Here is a 22,211-nt window from a genome sequence, read left to right on the forward strand (position 1 = left end):
ATAATACTTCTGTATGCATAAAATTAGTAAGTTGTAGATAAAGTTTATTAACCTACAGTACTTCATAAGTCTACAGATGATTGAAATAAGATACAACCTAAGTAACACTTATACAGATAAAGATAAAAGATAATTTATTTGCAAAAACGTGTGTAGATAATAAATAATATATGGCTATGATGCTTATTATAAGTACAGAATACGAAATGCATGTATAACATATGTATAATCACAAAATGTACAATTAATCTTCTACCTGTAAACCTGAATTCATAAGCCGCGGTAATAGCGATACGACTGCTATGTATCACGTCAGAAATGAGAACAATAACCGTCAATATAATGTGGGCAGTAATCCAGATTAACTAATTTTCCAGGTCAACTAATCACACAATCGAACTTACTGTCAAAGCGTTCTCAAAGCTATCGATAACGTAATGTGAATATGTTTTAAATGGATCGAGGTATTGCGATAGGCTTTTGTCAACTATCTATGTATAGGTTTCCTAGAAAACGAAGTCTTTTACGGGATCTCTTGTGGCAAACAATGAAACAAAGTAAGTTACGTAGTTAGCTTTTACAAAATCAATACATATCGTAAGTATTTTTTTAACATTATTGTCTCAAGCTTCTGAATTTGTATTCGGTTATCCAAATGAAGGTTTATTAATATTACAAAGAGTTAGTCCTTCCTTGTTTGTAAAGGAACGGGTAGAAAGCTACATCATCTCTTATCAGCCCATATTCTCGGAAAATGTTCCCAAAATCAAGGAAAATCCTCCCGGAAGAACAAAGTATAGGACAAAACAAACAAATCATAAAACAGCAATGTGAAAATAAGCCAAAACGTGACGATTTACGCGTCAGCCGTGACTTTAAATCCGTTTATAATTTTAATCACATCGCCATTACTGCGTCAAGGGCTGACCGCGATCGCCACTCTACTGTACAAAGGGTTGGATTCATCCCCACGGTATAGGGTAGCACAAATATTTACAAGGGCCTTTGTTTTCCTTGTAATACTTATAAATCAGGATTCCTATTTACAAAATAAACATTTCCTGGATCGTAGTGTGAATATTCATTCAATACTAAACAAATACATGGAAAAAACCAATTGAGCTTTTTATACGTGATCCTTTTACGTGTGAAGAGTATTTTGTGGTTTTCTCTCATGTGATGCGACGGTTATAGTGGAGTTTCTATCGTGTGTTAGAATTACTACGCGTATCTGCACCCGTCATTAAGCTATCTACTACCTATACCTGGCCTACCTACCTAAAGATAAAGTCTATTTGATTGGAGTTTAGTTTGGGAGAAACCCTTGCCGCTGCCCTTGGACAGCATAGGTTATAGCAGTTGTAGCAACTTAGCAACTAACATTACAGTTTGTCTAGTAGCTTCAACTATTACATTGTTTGTCTTACATTTAGTTGGCAGCCAACAAAAAAAATATAAAGAAATCCAAAGAATGTGGGATTTTGACTAGTATTTCTTAGAAACCGAAACACAAACATTGCAGCATCAATCTCCGAGAAAAACACAAAGATCGCTTCCAATTATTTCCCGAAACATTTTCAATTTGTATACAAAATGTTCTGTACATTTTTCCTTGTGGATCGATGGCAACATGTTGACTAACTATAAAAACATGAGAGCTGTACTCAAATTGACGTTTACTGTTTATTATCTTTACAACTGTCTGAAGTTTTATAGTATCTAGGAACGATTGTTTTATACTACTTTATGATTGCTATTAAACTTGTATAACTACTGTATTTAATATCAGCTATTGGAGGTTTTATTCCGTTTTAATACGTAATTGGAAAGTTTTGTTAAGACTAGACAGATTTTAGAGGTCTGTTGAACTCGTCAGAGGTAATAAACATATTCTGTAATATCTGTTAGTAGATAAATAACTTAGGCCTTGGTTACTGTTGGTTGCCAAACCCGCTGTGATCGGCAATGTAAGTACAAGTACCTACACTTAAAATCGTTCTCTTACTCAGGGTACTATTCTTCCTAAAGTTCCAAGAAAGTTTTTTAAATAAAATATTTATATTTCCAAGTCTATGAAAGTTAATCTTAATAAAAATTGAGGATTTTTTTTTAAAGCAATGTTATCTAAACAATATGATTGGTGTTATGACCGCCATTGAACTTTACATAATTTATTTATAGACAAACCTACGATTGAGAAATACCTTCCCATGAATTATGGGTTTAAATGTCAAATAGATGGTAAACGTTTTGTGGTAATAGTATATTTCCATATTAACCAACCACTGTACATATCTATACTTAATATTATAAAGCTGAAGATTTTGTTTGTTTGAACGCGCTAATCTCAGGAACTACTGGTCCGATTTGAAAAATTATTTCAGTGTTCGATAGTCCATTTATCGAGGAAGGCTATAGTTTATATATCATCACGCTACGACCAATAGGAGCAGAGTAGCAATAAAAAATGTTACAAAAACGGGGAAAACTTTGACCCATTCTATCTTATGAGACGCAATCGAAGTTGCGCGGGTCAGTTAGTTTTCAATATTTTTTAAAGTTCTCGATGTATAAGAAAATATTATGTCCTTTTCCGTTTCTTATTGTTTTGGATTTTGGTTGTTTCTTATTTATACTATAGTTAAACAATGTTATTATGAGATGGTTAAAATATCTCATCACATAGGTATATTAGAATCTGATCGCTAATAATAATTGAACAATAACAAAGCAAAATTATTATATTTGTATTATTTTGACAAATATACGAACATCGTCAATAATCCACACCTATGTTTTCTAAGTTAGGACACATATCCTAAGGGCTTACACGGAGATAAAGAAGACATTTATTGACTCTCGTACAGGAAAAAAGAGCAAAAAAATACCTGTTCCACTGTTAATATAAGGAGTAAATCGTTTAAGTAATTGTTTTTATATTAAGTTTTCCTTCTCTACAGTCTTCTATTTAATTATTGTTAAAATTTATCGTAGCGTTCGAAAGAATTATATTATAATGGCTGAAAGAAAAAAGCTACTATTGTAGTACTTTCACATTTAAGACACAAGATTTTGATCTTGATTTTTAATAGTAATCTTTGCTTTACTCAGGTATCTCTCACGTATGACAGATTTTATCAGAATCGCATGAGGAATTTAAAAATGGAAATGTTACAGACTGACTTTTGCATTTCTTATATTCCCTAGGCCAGAACTTAAATATATTACATTATTGCTTTTACAACGATAAAACATGTTCTTCAACAATCCAGGGCATAAAATGGCAGTGTCATTTCCATAATAATAACGCTTTTAACGTTACCCAAAATATGTTCTTATTTAGCCTTGCGACATTTTCTTCACAACACAACAATTTAATATTACACAACTTAGGACTACTTAAAGACCTTGATTTTTTATTTCTAAAAAATATTAATTCGTAGAATATAATCAAAAGGAATTATTTTTAGTTGAGCCATTTTTGCCTTAATGCTTTACACCGAAAAAGAATGTATTATTTGTAAACAGTTAAACACTATTCCTAAACATACAATGACATACATACATTATGAGTCCGCATAAAATAGTACCGTTTAATTATTAATTATAACCCAAACTAATATAGAATCAAATCAAAGGCAATTAGTACAATTACGCGTGTTCAGACAATCAATCATCTGACCATGATTATATTTCCCGCGTGTGACGTCACAGTGAGAGACCTTTTCCACTAACAATAATAATTATACAATTTATAGATAGAAAATTGATTAGTTGACTATGCGTACTATTAAAACCATATTTAACAAGACGTTCCGAGTTTGTTACCTGCACAGGACATATTATTTTGATGAGTACGAGTATCTGTAGCGTAATTTTTTACCAATATCGAATATTGCTAATCAGCAAATTTTTATGAAAAACCATACACATACATACCTAAGGTACTAATTTTTTTGCCCATTTCAAATGTCTGACTCTCGATAATCGGTACCGACAGTAGTAAATCGCGACGACTGGCTGTGAAGTACGTAGAAAATTATTTATAATTAAATCTCCAAGATTCACAACAACATGAAATGTTTCTGAGTAAATCAAATTTTAATCGGAAAAATATTCAGATCGACCATTTTTAATCTCTTCTACTACACGTGCTGTAATATTTATTTATAGCAAATTTATCTATAATTTAATGAAAATATAAAATGTAAAGCCTCGAAAAGTCGGCCACATAGAGATGGCATTTTAATTGCACTTCCGACATGTTAATTAATTTATAACTTCCCACACTCCTCTCTGAATACAAATGTTGAGTTGAGTACCTGGTATTTTTCCTCTAGTTAATATAACATTAATGGACTGACTTTTTTACTGCAGTTGGAACTGAATAGATAGATTAATAACATTTAGAAGCTTATTTTGTCCAAAATCTCTGTTCTCTCTTACTTTTTTCTCTAGAAGAGACAACTCCCGCAATAAGAATGGCTCTTGTGTCCTGGGGACATCTATCGGAATTGAATCCACGTCCTCCCGGAATCACATACATATAAAAATATTAAATTTGGATGCTTTACATAGTAACCTTAGGACTTATAATATTGATTAACAATTGCCAGAGTTAGTTCCGGAAAAATTGAAATAGAACATTGTCTTCAAAAACCAACAAATTGTTCCAATAAATTACTTTATTCACAATTTGATTTTTCTGAAAGGGCATATGAAACATTACTAGAAAATACTACTGGTTCTCTTCTCAAAACTGGTTTATTAATTTTAGAGTTTCCTTGACATTGAGATCTATCCCAAATTGTCATTACTTTTTAATTCTATTAATGAACATCGTATCCTTGAATTGCCTAAGCTATACTGTATGAAGTGGTTCTAGTTTCTACTAGGTACATAGTTTATGTACAGATAATCCGTAGTTGTTATCGAGTTATCAATGTGTCATTAAGTATTCATACAAAACATAGGACAGACATTAACATAATAATAGTTTGAACTGTTATTTGTACATGCAAATAAATAACTGTTTATTAATAGGCCTTTTATAGAAGTTACTACCACAAGATATGTATATGCCATCAAAAACATTCTGTAAAAACCTCAAGTCTCGCCGTAAAAAGTTGTGAGATCTATATAATACCAAGTCGATTAATCTATTTAGTCTCTACTTAAAGGACCTTCTGTCTTAAGTTATTACGTATGTTATTATCATGCCAATTTAAAAAAAAATACCTTTAAAACAAATAGACCGACCTGGCCATCGCATGATTTGATTATTAGTATGTATCACACTACACAGCACGACGAGAAGTTAATGCTCCTGAAATGTTAATGGCGAATTTGTGTTTTCTTGCGATGACCAAGTCGATCTATTTGTTTTAAAGGTATTTTTTTTTAAATTGGCATGATAATAACATACGTAATAACTTAAGACAGAAGGTCCTTTAAGTAGAGACTAAATAGATTAATCGACTTGGTATTATATAGATCTCACAACTTTTTACGGCGAGACTTGAGGTTTTTACAGAATGTTTTTGATGGCATCTCACTTCTTTTTGTAGAGCGAACATAAGTCCAATTCGTATGGAAAGACGTTTTTTTTTCATAATTCAACATATTTTCCTATGGGAATGTTGTTCAGTTTCATGGGCTAAACACCCTTACCCACCCTATACCCCCTCCCTTTATGTCTCATATAGTAGATACATATTTACACCTATTTATTTTATTTTCTACAGAAATAATAATTTAATTCATTAACTGTAAATGTAACCTTGTAATCTTATACATTTATATGGGATTACAAAGTTATTGTTGCAGTTAATGTATTTAGAAAACTTGACCGAAATTAGAAAATATTGAATTTTTCCCATGATTAAGACACTAAACCCTATTTGTATTCTAAATTTTAAGCTTCTAAGTCTGCTAGAAGTACCTTAGACTTTTGATGATCGGTGAGTCAGTGAGTCAGTGAATCAGTGAGTGACAAAATTCAAAATTTTAACAAGTTGTCATTCTTAAACTACTGGTTCAAATTGACTGAAATTTTAAATATACCGTGTTTATACAATGACTGATTAGTTGCTGAAAATCCAGGCTTCTTGTTTTATCCACTACGAAATTATAGGGGTGTCAAAAATAGCCCGAATTGCTTCGAGAAAAGGATGTTACGGCCGTGCAGCTTTTTTTTTGCTCGACTTGCGGGGGCACTTCCGTGCCCCCAGATAAATACGTAATCTTTTAGGCACACCACTCGCTGGAACTTTAACTTAACAACCTTACGGAACTCTTTTACAGAAATCTAAGAAATCCTTAATATTTTAATACCAATATACTCTGAATACTGATTCTACTGCCACTATATTTTTATTATGTGACATATTTTTATTTTGTTTACTGAAAAATTGTTCCTACGGCGTCCGCCTGAGGCGCTGATAAAATTTTCATAGAAAAATTCTCGAAAGCTAGCCGGTTGTCGATAGTCGATAATGGTAGAGAATCACGCTACTCGATACTCGATAGTACCGAGTGTAGAGAATCGCGCTACAGAATTCGTGATACTACTATTACTAATTTTCTGGGTCACAACCAAACAACAAATCCTAATGGATCCCACAAAATTACGTTCAAAGGTTAATAATTTACAATATTTGACTCTATTAAAAATAAACTAAGCTTAGTGAAATTCAATTACTATTTTGACTTTACAGAAATGTCTGAGAAGTTTTCAATTCTGGAGATTGTTTCTAGCACTTTATTAAAAGCATTTTATTACAGCCCGAGGTGTAAACATCATTTTGTAATCATAGTTGTAATAACTTTGATCTAAAATAAAATTTATTCTAACTTTTCAATAATGTATGTATGTAAAATAACTTCTATCGTGTATAAATTCAACATACCCAAGTCTATATTTATTTGCTTTTCGTTGTAGAATGAATATTCATTTGATATCAAATCCCGAAACTACATCATGGAAATGTTTTTGTAAACTCTCAAACAAAAACTAGAATCTAAAGTATATACGTTAGACAACTTCTCGACATCACCTACGCAACCTTATTTCCACAGTAAGAATTAATTCTTTCACTTACATTAACATACATTAGGTTTACGAACACACTCGTATCCGGTAACACTGTAACTTTGTACTAAGAGGATACAGGTCCATTGTTCCCGAGTACCATAAACAACCCGGCGTAGCTTGACTCCCGCATTTGCGCACACATTAACCACACATTATTCTTGTAACACAAGTCAAGAAAACGACATTGTAAGAAACCACAATTCCGAATATCAACCCGTTGGTATATCATTTATCAAATACAATATGTGATGGAAATACGATGAATCGTGAACCACGCACCAACACCTAACGCGTGACTGGGAAAAAGTCAGCTATTCCTCGCATCAATCATAATAAAGGATGAGTAAACTGTCGTGTGTCCGCTTGAATAATTCATTAGTTGCAACTTATATCACTTACGTATCACTCCACAGATCAATAATGACTGTTTTATTCAATTATCTACAGTTTTATGTGAACACGTGCGCTCGAATTGTGTTACACTCTTGTTTTGTAGATAACTCGGGTAAATACCGCTAAGTTTCATTCTAATTTAATTGCACTTTACTCTTGAACTCATGAAAAATTCTTTAATACAAAAAACTAAAATAATAGAACGTGAGTTGCATAATATTCCAATAGATCCGTCGCTTCTTGTTGTATAATACTCGCGCGTACCCAAAGCACATCACAAGCGGCACTTGTGTGAATCTGGGTTTAAGGTGACCGTCCACAAACGATCCCCCGGAATTTAATTAAGAACCTTTGTCTGCTTTTCAAGAATAACTACAATATGTCAGCGGACTCAGTTATTCAGGGGTCGTAAAGCAAAACGTATGCATAGCGCAACAGTAATATCCCTCACGACATAAAAGAATCAATGCCCCGGCGCATTCTCGAGAAAGAACATAGTACATTGTGCCACGCTGACATTACTCAATAGAGGGATATTTTTAGAGACACATAACTCCGCGTCTTTACGTCCTTTACGAGCTCGGTAATAGTAACCGTGATATTCGAGAACAATGAATGAAGTTTTTCCTTTCCTTTTATTTACGATTGCAAATCAGCGTCGTATAAAATAGTGGCGTACATTAATTCAGACCCGGACGACGATAAATATCTTCGAAAATATATATATGCACATTTAAATGTATCACCGGTTCCATCGTTAAGGGAAACATCGTGAGGAAATCCGCACGCTTAGGAATTAAAATTCTAAGCGTATGTAGTACTTTGATTCTAATGGTTAATCGTGACGAGTGGTTCCGACTGCGAATGGTTCATGCTTCTGTGAATGTGTGAACTGCTTAAGGTGAGTAATCTGCTTACCAATTGATCATTACGAACAGCCGTGGTGTATTCCAAGACCTAGTGTCAATGACTTTCCGGTGAATACTAATCTTGAAGTCAATGTTTAGTAATCAAGGTAACGTATCTATTTGTGATTATCCTACGTGTTGTATAATTTCAACTTTGTGTGCCATTGTTATACAAAGCCTATAGCCAACATATAAAGTTAAACGGTGTAAGCGTTACAAAAATGTTATATGTAAATCAAGGCAGCCTAATGTAACAAAATCTATTTTCGCTTATTTATTCAGTTAATATAAAAGTCAAATACTTTTATTAGCATAAAAAGGAACCATTTCAACCATAAAATATAGGCTCTTGGGACGGCCTAGTGCTATTTTTGTTTTAATTAGTGTGGACAGTTGACTTTGCGTTCTACTTTAGAATACTAATGTAATTAGGACTACATGTTTTATTGGTAGCATCAATGAACGACACAAATAATTTATTACCACTCTTTTACTTAAATTAAGGCAGTACATTAAAAAGCTGATATTTTAAGGCAGTAAGAAAAGTAAAACAAGAGAGTGTTACAAATATTGCGTAAATGAACTCGTAGCTAAATAAAAAATAGCGGGCAAAAATTTCTGACCTAGAAGTCTTCAAAGAACCTTTTACAGTTTCGCATAGAGTTAATAGATAAGAACCTAAAAAAGTGAGTTTGATCTGTATCTGAAATACATTTTTAATATTTTTAAATAAGAGATAAAGAAAAGAGACAATAAGTTGAGAGAGAGCTGTCGACTGCTACTCAAAAGCTACGCACAAATTACTCATGTTGGCGCCCCGACTATAACATCAAATTAAATGTTCAATAATAAACAGTCAGTCTTGTGTCCACTGGAGCAAATTGGTAGTAAAATTAACATATTTCGATATTATTTGATATCAACAATGTTGTATTGACGTTGACTGAGCAATGATAAGAATGACAGGCGATCATCCCCGTAATTACTTTGTCAAAAACACAAAACCACTTTCCGAAGGATTTCCACGATATCAAAATCTGGGGGCACGGAAGTGCCCCCGCAAGTCGAGCAAAAAAAAAGCGGCACGGCCGTAACATCCTTTTCTCGAAGCAATTCGGGCTATTTTTGACACCCCTATAATTTCGTTGTGGATAAAACAAGAAGCCTGGATTTTCAGCAACTAATCAGTTATTGTATAAACACGGTATATTTAAAATTTCAGTCAATTTGAACCAGTAGTTTAAGAATGACAACTTGTTAAAATTTTGGATTTTGTCACTCACTGATTCACTGACTCACTGACTCACCGATCATCAAAAGTCTAAGGTACTTCTAGCAGACTTAGAAGCTTAAAATTTAGAATACAAATAGGGTTTAGTGTCTTAATCATGGGAAAAATTTAATATTTTCTAATTTCGGTCCATTTTTCTAAATACACCAACTGCAACAATAACTTTGTAATCCCATATAAATGTATAAGATTACAAGGTTACATTTGCAGTTAATGAATTATTATTACTGTAGAAAATAAAATAAATAGGTGTAAATAGGTACCTACTATATGAGGCATAACGGGAGGGGGTAAAGGGTGGGTAAGGGTGTTTAGCCCATGAAACTGAACAACATTCCCATAAGAAAATATGTTGAATTATGAAAAAAAAACGTCTTTCCATACAAATTGGACTTATGTTCGCTCTACAAAAAGAAGTGAGATGCCATCAAAAACATTCTGTAAAAACCTCAAGTCTCGCCGTAAAAAGTTGTGAGATCTATATAATACCAAGTCGATTAATCTATTTAGTCTCTACTTAAAGGACCTTCTGTCTTAAGTTATTACGTACATATGTTATTATCATGCCAATTTAAAAAAAATACCTTTAAAACAAATAGATCGACTTGGTCATCGCAAGAAAACACAAATTCGCCATTATTAACATTTCAGGAGCATTAACTTCTTGTCGTGCTGTGTAGTGTGATACATACTAATAATCAAATCATGCGATGGCCAGGTCGGTCTATTTGTTTTAAAGGTATTTTTTTAAAATTGGCATGATAATAACATATGTACGTAATAACTTAAGACAGAAGGTCCTTTAAGTAGAGACTAAATAGATTAATCGACTTGGTATTATATAGATCTCACAACTTTTTACGGCGAGACTTGAGGTTTTTACAGAATGTTTTTGATGGCATACATTATTCTGGAATGATGTAGATTGTTATATCAACAATGTTTTCCATAGAAACATAAAGGGAGGAATACAAAAGTGATTAGTATTTTTAAAACGTTTAAAGAAAATATTATTTTTTTTGCTTCATACCAACTTACAAACGAGATAAATTATTTTTCAAATTTAAAAGAACAAAAATCTTGGTTTGAAATTATTAAAAATACTCGTTTAATATACATTAACGAAATACTTTTTCTAACCGTTTTAAATGTCAGAGAGCTATCTGAAAGTTGAGGAAAAACTTGAGCGTTTTAGAAAACCTACACAGGCCACTTTTTAGCATACCACAAAAACTCTGCTAAAAGGTCAGTATAAAATTAAATTAAAAGAATATGACGGATAATTAATAAGGTAAGCGCCAACTTTCCATGAATTCGTCGAAAGCTATTTAAAATATAAATATGGGCCGCAGTACTGGTCGCGTATATGTTTAGTGAAAAAGTACCTCTAGGTACTCTTTGTCGACATATGAAACATCATTCTCCAAATGGCTATCGACATCTATTCAGTAGATTACAGACTCTGCGTCCGTTTTAAGATCAATTAACATGACACCGAATAAACGCAGTATTATTTATCAAGGCGCCCATAGCCCGTTGAGCCGGTCGGTAAACAATATGTGGGCTAAGCAAACCTTGACGCGGTCATTATATAGATGGGTGACCGCATAGTGGTATTTGAACTGGCCGTCTACGTGCTTCGGAGGGCATTTAAAAATTCAGTCACGGTTATTGACAATTAAGATATCAGTTGGTAAGTCATGTCAAAGGCCTTCTGGTGGCTTGAACAACTTTGACGCTAGGTTGACCACTAACCATACGTTAAGAAGAAGTGTAAATCATCGTTAATAGTATATGAGTTGAAGTCCGAAAAAGTCAGGTGCGTTGGCCGTAAACCCACAGCTACGTGGGCAGTGACTAAAATAATTATACTATTGTTATCAATATCTCTCATTGCACGTGCAAAGTTTCTGATGTAAAAATATTTCATCGAATAGCTCCGAAGAATGTATTGCTTTGAAAGAAAATTAAATATTCAATAACGCAGCAGCTCCGATGACAACGTGCGTTGCTTTGAGCAACAGGACAGGTTTCTCAATATTCTTTTGTTCATGGTATTGTTCTTTTCCTGTGCATTCTATTGTGTTTATGTTATCAATATTAAAATATTGTTAAATATAATTATAAAAATGTTGATATTTTTAATTTAAATACATAAATGATGTTCTATTTACATTCAAAACCTAAACGATTTATTTATGAACGATTGTAGAGATACCGTTACTCTGTCTCCAGCTCAATATAACGCATAAGTATCGAAAACATTTTTATATGCAGTGTGTTTTTGGTATTTCAATACGAAATCTTTTCATAACTTCAAGCAATACTGCTCTATGTCTAATTTTGTGAATGAACAAATACATAAATCCTACAAATTACAACCGCAGATTCTAAACTTTCAAGCATAACTTAAAAGACACGACAGACACTTACGAGCTTATTAATTCTTGTCATACCGATATTTATTCAAAGAAAATTTCTACGCCACTGCACCCTGATGCAAGTTGAAACATTATTCTAAACGGATCTTAAGTTTTGAAACAAATACGAGATGAATATAAACTTGACATGAAAGAATATCAATCGTTACGAGTAACCAGCTGCTATGTGTTAATAACACGTGTGTCATTCCGATTGTGCTGAGATATAACGAGAGTGGAACATATCACATCTCCAGTCGAAAAAAGGCGTAAACGACGTGATATAGGTTCAACGTTACGTTATTCTTCCTCTGAAGATGTGATCTGTAGAGATGTTAGACGGACAGTGCGGTGACGGACATTCACAATAACTAGTAACTACTAACATTGGATTATCACGTGCTGTTTAGAAAAGGACGGAAGTTGATTGTCAACTCTCTTTTTTTTGCTGTAGTTAAAGATTAAATAATGTTTCTCGCAAAATTCCTCTGCATCATAGAATCTTTTAGCAGCGTCATTTTCTTTTCTAGACAGCCACTTTTAGGAGGGTTTATTAACATATACAGCACGAATACCAAAGACAAACCTGCCCTATACAAATATTTACAAAATTTTTGTATCCGATGGTCCGAGTTGACCATTCTAACATTTTAAAATAACAGACCTAGCCGGTAGCAACAAACCAAAAGGCAGCCTTTTGCCACAGCCTGTAAAATACCCACCCGAATTAGCATTAAAACCGCAAACGAAATAGCATTGAGACAACAGTAGGCATTAGATCACACATTCTACTCATATCGTTTTGCCGATTTAATGTATGTACTCCTATGTGTTAATTAATTGTACTACAAAATGTGTGAATTAAATTCTTAACCCCCCACGTCGACCTAATGTAGACCGAATGACAATTATTATCTCCAGATGTCAGTTATTACCAATAAGTCATCTCCGACTGTCCAATAATAAACGTTTAGACCACACATATTTGTACGATGCTCGAAACTTTTCTACTTCTCTTATTACTGGCCGAAATATTGAGAAAGTATACGAAGCAATAGGGACCAATACAGTTTGGGTATATCAATAAATAATAAAAGTAATATCTGTAATAAAAGAATATATGGTTAGATGTTATGAACACTTCACCAAAGTTTATCAAGTATGTACGTAGCTTATACAAATTGGTGATCATAATGCGGTCCGACAGATAATGTAAGACTCTGTTTCGTGTTTAGTTATTAAACAAGTTATATAACTAACATTAAATATAACTAACTTCAAATAAAAGAAGGAGGTCCTCAATACGATCGTATTTTTTTATTATTTAGTTATCATTGTGGAGGAGTAGTTTGACGCGTAGCGCCTATGTATTTTTGTTGTAGCATAGTTTTGGTAATTTTGTAATAAATAAATATAGGAGTTATAAAAAAATAAGCTCACTTCTGTCTAACACATGAATTAAACTGGAACTTCAGTAAGAATTAGTAAATTTCTAGCAAATATTTTAACACAGACACTGATACGAGCCATAAGCGAGGTACAAATATAAATAATACTTTATCATATTGATTTTCAAATAATATAATGTCCGTACGGCTCACAAAGTATTTCAAAGCAACAAAGTTAAAAGTATTTTGTGTGATGTGATCATTTCTACATGGTTAATTTTATCTGACGCCGACTGACGCACCTGTGCAGATTGTTAACTGTTCTGGAAAAAGAATGAATACCGCGCGCACAATGCAAATATATGAAAAACATCTATAAATGATTTTAAATATACGTATTGCACAATCATTCAAATCAACCCTTTGAAACTCTTGCGACTTGTCCACATAATATTATATTGTAACGGGTCTTAAACGCGATTTGTAATTAAAGGTTAGGATACTTCATTTGTTTACCCGACGTTTCGATCGTATTGTATCAATTCGATTTAAAATAAAATTTTCGTTTAAGACGTCTTCGAAGATTATAATCCTTATATCCGAACTTCTAACTTCTTCATCGCTAAGATGTCTTAACTAGTCGTTGATAACACTGGGTTTATGCTGCTATTTCATCACTAAGAACTGTCAAAACTAACCCGTAATTTTGTTAAGATCCCTACGATGCACTTTGCAAAGATATTCAAGCCAAAATAAATAAGCGAGGATTTGCATTTCCACTTTAGGACAGCTAAATAAATATGATAGGAAGTATTCCATCATAGCGACTGTTTGTTCAACTAATTGCATTCGAAACAAATGGCATCTGTGCAGCTTGCGAGCGTCTATTGATAGAAACAACATACATGTTATATTTGTGACATGGAAGACTTTAGGGTCAGGCGAATGACCGACGACCTATGGTCAGAAACTTTATCTTTGTTAGACATCTTCAATTAATCAACTCAGAATTTTATTAGTGTTATTGAAATTGATTAAGAATTGCTCTTGTGTCGCGGGGACTTTTAATAACACACAACACCGACCACAAAATACAACCAAACAATCCGATCTGTGAATCACTCAAATATTTGTTCCGCGTGGAAATCGAACCTACAACCCCCAACACATTGGTAGTGACGTAGCGACTGCCTTAACTACTGCGGAGGCCGTCCTTTAACTCTACAAAGACACTATCTAAAAACAAACGAGACTTACACCGACAAAGCAGCACGGAACCAAAATACAGGTACACTAAAAACAAATAACATTATGTTATCGCTTGTTGCCCTCTAACTCTTAGACATTCTGTTCCGCATCTACAATGTTCATGCACTATTCTGGTTCATGTTTTTAAGTAATCCACTCATCTCAAAAACAACATATTTATTAATATATTCTGCTTTTCGCACTTTCGTATATCCAGCGCGAACAAGTTTGTTTTAATTGCGACAATTCCACTGAAAAGTGTATATTATGCTCGTATAACTAGATTACACGATTATAAATAAAGTAATATCTTAATGGAAACTGAAATTAAGCCTGGATATTATCGTAAACATGACATTTTCACGCTTTTCCTTAAAATAGCCGAAATTTAATGAGACTATACGTATCGAACAATTGTACTTGATACAATACGAGATTAACGGATCAAAGAGCCGTATGTTGAAAGCGAGAATATTTGCTCATGTATGGTAATTCCCCTTTCTCTGTGGCGTATGCAGTTGAACAATGAAATGATATAAATGACTTTCGAGTAAACGGCCTTTAAAGAAAATGCCACGACACTGCAAAATACAGTCCTACAAATATTGATTTATTTCAAAAAGTTTGACAAAAGAAAGCAATAAAGCCGTTGCCAATTTTCTTTTAAATATATTTCTTTATATTACGAATATTTCCTTCGTTTTCTCGGAAAGGCAGAGAGGTGTTTAATAACCTACTTTTCTCCGATGATTTGGTTCCATTCCATTTCGTGTTGAACGAACGGGCGTAAAACAAACTTCGAATTTCCATTCAGAATATACAATCGTAACAACACTTCCCGGCGTCCAAACGCTACATCTTTATTGTCTATTTGAGTTTACAAGTTTAAAACTGCACTTCAGGACATTAGTTTGTAAACTTATTTATGTCGAGCACAATTTCGAAACTCATTTTATCAGCTTCTCTCAGGTAAAAAGCGGAACACGTGCATTGAGTGAGCTTTCGTCTCTATAATGTTATTAGTCCTTGGCTCCCTGGCTAAAAAGTATTTACTTTAACGCGATGAAAATGGAGTTCAGTTTGATCTATTTTTGGGTTGTGTACTTTTACGAAAAAAGACGTGATTTTAATTTTAATCATCGACTTTTGTTGTTTTTCTGTCAGACCTCCAGACTTTTTGACTTTTGTAGAATAAAATGTATCTAAGAAACAATAAAAATAATCAGATGTTTTACAAAACGAGCATTAAATAACAATGTATAGTGTATAACTATCAGCAAGCAATCTCTAACCGCTTTTATTGTTAAAGTTCGTCCGCAATTCTTGTCATTTTAGCACAATTTTATCATTAACCGACCTTTTTACGGACAGGAAGGAAACGCAAAAGGCTCGTGGGCTACCTTCCTTAAACATGATAATATAAATGTTCGCGCAAACTTTCCCTACAAAATGAGACGCAGGTTTTACGAAACTCACATCCTTATCACTAAGGTTTTATTTCTATGTTAATTATAATACGTTAAGCGTAAAACACGAATGCCTCGCGGGAAATCACAACAATAGAAGCTTAAGCCGTAAAAGTCTTGGTCAATGTACCTAGTAATGTTACAATACAATTTGTATATGATATATGTACTATATGTGGTATAATTATGGCAGTGTTTAGAGGCAAGGCAGGGAGAACTGATACGAACAATGCTGGCTAATTGGCAATGGTCCGAAATAATGATAGTGTGGGATCGATGATTGCAGTTGAAGGTGTAGTATTCTGAATCGTAGTGGTTGTCTTGTTATCGGCATAGTGGTTAAGATCGGTGGCTACTAACGTTTGTTGGTTAAAGTTTACACTGCAGATTATATTATATTTGTGTGTTCTATACCTATATAATTATATCGAAGCTTTGTATTGTAGGTATATGACAATAAATTGTGGAGTGTGTTAGCTCGCAAAGAGTATAACTATTTGTTTTTTGTTACTTCGATGGAGAGATGAGCTTGACTCCAACAATCCAAGCAGTGGAAAGCTCTGGGAGAGCCTTTGCCCAGCAGTGGGACGATATAGGCTCATAATAATAATACTACCTTCGGTAATCCTAGGTATAAGTAAACTGAACTATAGTAACATGTTATTACAAGGTCACAATAAAACATTATGTGCCTTCAGTAACACATCGTTAGGCTAGTTACAACTATTTTAACAACCTAACAAACTTGAAGTCTCACATTGTTAGTACTTTCAGTGCTAGCAGCCCTCCTTGACTGAGAAAATTAAATCATAACTATGTGTAGGTACTACCTACTACTTTTCAGTTTTAAAGGTTCCGAAATGAGATGGTTTATTTTTGTTGTTGCTATAAAAGCAAATATATTATAATAAATCAAATTAAAATAAATATTTAAGTTGGGTGCCATACAAAAGACTTTTTTCCCATTTAATAAATAATGGAACCTTTCTTGCGTAAGTTCAACTCGCAATTGACCGGCAAAAATTATTAACTATATTTTTTTGTTCAATGCAAATGGTGCGTATTTTTTTTTACGAACCATTTAAGTAAGTAAGTACTTGATTTTTACCCAAGAATTTTTCCGTTCTAAAAGCGAACTTTCTTTGAATTGTGCTTTCGTAGTCCCTAGATGGTTGTTCCGCGTGCTTTGAACCTGGACAATAGAATGCTATAACAATATTCTGTTTGTTAGTTGATCTTCTAACATTCTAGATGTTAGGTCATTGTGGGCAGGTCATTGAACTGTACTTACATAAACAAAACATTGTAAGTATGCACATTAAAATTTTTGAACCTAGTTTATGGTTTTTCATGATAGATCTATGTTTTAATTACTTTCTTTACTTGTATAGAATGTTGAATATGACATAATATAAGTAACAATGGAGCTATATCAAAACTTTTTTAAATAATTGAGTGAAAGCAAAAATTACCCCATCAAAAAGACCTATTTAAATGAATAAATAGGTATGAATAAACGGGTATGAAACTTACTTACCAATAATATAATAGAACCACTCGTCAAGAAAGTAAAAACAATACCAAATGAAAAGTTCGTTAACAAGCTAACAAGTTGTTTCAGACACGGAAACTCTAAAGCACTAAAATAAGCCATCGAAACCAATTTGAAGCATTGTTAACTACACTTTTATTGCGAATAAAAATGTCTAGTATTTTAACGCGATACGAAATAGATAAAAGAACTGCAGTCCTGTGTCATACAATAAAATTCACACGTACGCCAATAAAACTACGTATTTGTGGTTTTAGAAATATCTGAGCTTTGAACTGAAACCAACTGTGTGATACAAAATCAACGTCTATTTAATAGACGAATGGTAGACCTTCGGCTACAGTCACATTTTTTTGTTTTATTTTATGTTATTTAGTAAATATATTTTCTATTAATTTTAGCGGCGGCGTAACGTGGGAGTATTCCATACAGTTTCATAAACCGTGGGGTATAACAATATGTTTGTTTTATTGTCAAAATCCTTTGATGTATATTCGCTTCAAAATTCACCATTCTTCCACATAATCATCATCGCAAATTTTTTTAAATTAATTGTTGCTTTATCAGTAAAATATATATTTTTCGCAAACGCGTACATAATTTTGTTCAACATAAGGATAAAAAAACTCTGCGTACTTCTCATTCATCCAGATTCATCACTCAGAGTGCAAGGCACGTGCAAATCCCCATCATTCAAAATTTTATTAACAGTAGGTATTAGGAAACTGAGGGGCTATTGTGTATCTCAATTGACAACTGTCTGATAGCCACTATTTTAAACTTTATTAATTTCATAAAAAGATTGTGAGTACACATAATAAGTTACGTCAAAGCTACTATGTACTACATAGTGGCTATTAACTTGACGTACATTAGTTGTCCACTAACATACAATACGCAAACTGGATAATCTTGTCTCTATTCTGCCTTTACTACAACATATTATAATGTTTTTATAATAATGTCACGAATATGCTTCTGAAGTAAACATTTCGCTCATTAACTGACCATGAATCCCAGCGATTTCAGCCCGACACTGATTAAAGGTTTATGTAACGATCAATATTAATGAGCATGTGTCCATTGTTTGATATTAATGGTTTTTATCACACATTTATTGACAAAACAATGCATTAACTATATCGCATTAAGATTATCTAAAAGTACATCTTTAAAGAGATTTTATAACACTGTTAGATCTTTGGATGCAAAGATTTGTAATCTTTTAAAAGACAACTGAAGGTTAAGTCAAAACTACATTTTACGAGTTCTAAATAAAACTAAAACATTTTATTTTCTTTTACAACACAGGGCACTGTTTATTCTAAGACATTTGCGTTGAGTTTGTGTATTCTAAAAATTGTTTATCATTACATAGCATTTTCACATACAACTACTTACAGCATACTGTAGGTACACGCGGGTTATTGCCTGCCAAGTGATTTGTATCAATTTTAAAACAAGCTGTTTTGTTACAAAATTACATTGTATGCTAATTTTCTACCAATAGAAAAGGATCGGAATTAATTATTGCAAGTTTATTCATTTAATGAACAAAGTCAATCGAATTGACGTCTTATGTAAATTACATTATTATACATTGTAAACAGAACATTAATATAAAACTACCTGGAAACCAGCTCACAAAACAATCTAATATATTTATTTACTGTAAAGTTCAGCAACACACTAAAACTATTTCCCCTAGTTTCACGTTAAACATCAAAATTTACAGCACATTAATCCTTCTCGCATCAAAAAATATTTGTTTAGCGAAACGAGAACCGCCAAATTCAATGTTTACAAAACAAATAACAAATACTAAGCACTAGATAAAAATGAGTACTTACGATACTGCGGGCACAAACAAAACGTGATTATCAAAGTAAACTTAAAGACGTTTTATATTTGTGAATGGATTGAGAGCGGAAAAAACGAATTTTCTTTTTTACATTTCGCGCGCGTACCGTAGCGTTCGCGGTCGGTCCCGGCAACGATTCACACAGTACTGAGTTACTGACTAACTCGCCACCTAACTCTTGAAACTTGAAACTATCTTTATCGCCACTTTATCATCGATGGCTTACAGATAGCTTTATAACAAGCTCGAATGAAAGCCTATCGACGATACTGACCTGTCATTGATATTTGCAGTGGACGTGAGCACTTTTCTATGGAAAATCCGGTTGTTTGTGTCAACACAAGTACCTATGTTTACTTTGATTCAGGTTTAGAATTGCGTTTTGCTTTTACGTTTAGAAATGCAATTAAGCTCGATACGATGTTGTCACTTTGTATGAAAATGGAACTTGTTTGAAAGCTGTCCTAGTACATACGGCGCAAGTAAACACTCTCATGCTCACATGAACACGAAATTAAATGTCAACTAGAGGGAATTGCTCTAAAAACGACCTTGTTACCTATATGTATATACATAGTATTTGGTAATGATTGAAAAATGTAGCAGCTAATTGATAATCGTTATTACATTGTTTTCAATAAATGGTATAACATGGTTAACTTATACAAACTGTGTCATTATTGCGCACGGGTCATTACTCGTATTGAGGGAGTTATGTCACCGTCGACCAATCATGCCGAATGTGGGTTAACTTTATTATGAATTGCATTCATAATAATTTTCTTACGACGTTTTCCTTTAACGCTACGGCGAATGATGATTAATTTTTAATCGACACGAAATTTCGAGGAGTGACTTCGTCACTAAGTCACGTTTGACTTTGAGAACTACAGCACGTCTATCTCACCATTTCAATGTCTAAGCTTACAATTTGGAATGTAATAAAAGTCCCTTCTCGGCGTTAACTTGAAAACAATTTCTTTTAATTTTCCACAGTGACAGTACATTTCGTTACTAAAGTAAATACCTATTGGTACTACACTAGACTTTGCTGTAGTTTTAAATATAACTCCAAAATCAACACAAGCCTTCCGCAACTTAATCATATTAAAGCATTGAAAATTTACGACACGATACGATATATCACGAATTTCAACGATGATATTTTCATCACGACGCGATAAGAAAAAACGTTTAAACGGTATGTAAATACTACGAACATTGGAAAAATGATAATGACATGAATATGTGTTGATAATGTGACGTAATCACGTAGCGCCACCGAGTTTATTTTGGACGATAAGAGAAGGCTATTTGCGAATATTATGTAGTTTTTTGCTTATCGCTCTATTATTGATTTATGATTATTCTGCATTATATTACCGACGTACATTCCTTTTAGGTTAGCAAATGAATTTTCCTTTGCACTATCAGTTTCAATGAAAGGTTTGCACCGAATTTATTGTTCTATTTGTATACCAAAATCATGCGAGTAATGACGTCGATTGAGAGAACCAGCCTTCACTTTGCAACGTCTCATGTATGGGCTTCATAGGGTGTGTAATGTGTGCAACCGCAATGAACATTGATGTATGGTCTGGGTTTGATTTCGGTGGTGGTTAATATAAACTTTTGATAATATGTATTTACGATAGTCCTACTGAAATGTACCTAATTCGAACTGAATGTTTTTAACGCTTTATCTTTAAAATATTTGAGCACACTCGAAAGTTATAAATACATTTCGAAGCGCAAAATTATTCAGCCAATATTTCGAGGAAGTAATTTATAATACGTACATAGCCAATGCAAACGGTAAACGAAGTTGGAAATCGTATTATGAAGTTTAAATCCATTTTGCCCACTTATCGTATTGGACGCTTCGGGCGCAGACCCCTTGTATATGGCAGCCTCGACGGCGATTATAAAATATAATCGAATTGTTGACTACCTATTTAATATTAAAAATATTCTTGAAAGCAACTTTCATTTCCTCGAGTTTTCTCTCGCTCGCCGGATATTTAAGTTTTCTACATTTTATGTTTCTAGTTTGTTGATGTTCGATAGTTATATTAGCTTTATCGTCGTACGCTTTTAGAACTGTAGTGTGGTAGACTAACAAAACTTATTAAGATCCTGCATAAAGAAGTTTTTCGGGGAATCACGTGGTTTGTTTCGTACATATAATACAGTATTATATTTTGAGAAGTAAAGAGACGTGCGTGCATAAAAATTAGGTACCTGCAGAGTCCATCACAATAATCTATAAATCATACAAGGTATTCCTTGTTTCAGAAATCATTTTAGTGAAGAAGTTAACACCTTAACCATTGCACTAAAGTAAGCCCTCACTAGGTTTAGTCATAGTTTACTCCCTTGATAAAATGACGTAAAAACTATTCGTCTATCATCACCTATATATTCAAGCTACAGAAATTATAACATCATACTACCAATGACTTAAATGACAAGTTACGGACAAATCACGTTATTCGGTCACAGCTGACGCGTGGACAACCACGACCTGTGCCCAATAGAACAAACTATTGAGGCTACTCACAGCTCCATTTACACAAAGACCTAGTTCCTTT

At 33.3% G+C, this 22,211-nt stretch overlaps 1 protein-coding gene across 1 annotated transcript in view; it reads right to left on the reverse strand.

Moving 5' to 3' along the window:
* LOC142980145 (G-protein coupled receptor dmsr-1) overlaps nucleotides 1-19,808 on the reverse strand; it is a 48,256-nt gene extending 28,448 nt beyond the window's left edge. The window contains exon 1 of the mRNA XM_076125464.1: nucleotides 19,610-19,808. The gene's annotated coding sequence lies outside the window, so the exon portion shown is untranslated. The remainder of the gene's footprint in view (nucleotides 1-19,609) is intronic.
* Between the last annotated feature and the right edge of the window lie 2,403 nt (nucleotides 19,809-22,211).

This window comes from Anticarsia gemmatalis, chromosome 17, assembly GCF_050436995.1.
Source record: "Anticarsia gemmatalis isolate Benzon Research Colony breed Stoneville strain chromosome 17, ilAntGemm2 primary, whole genome shotgun sequence".
NCBI classification, from domain to species: domain Eukaryota; kingdom Metazoa; phylum Arthropoda; class Insecta; order Lepidoptera; family Erebidae; genus Anticarsia; species Anticarsia gemmatalis.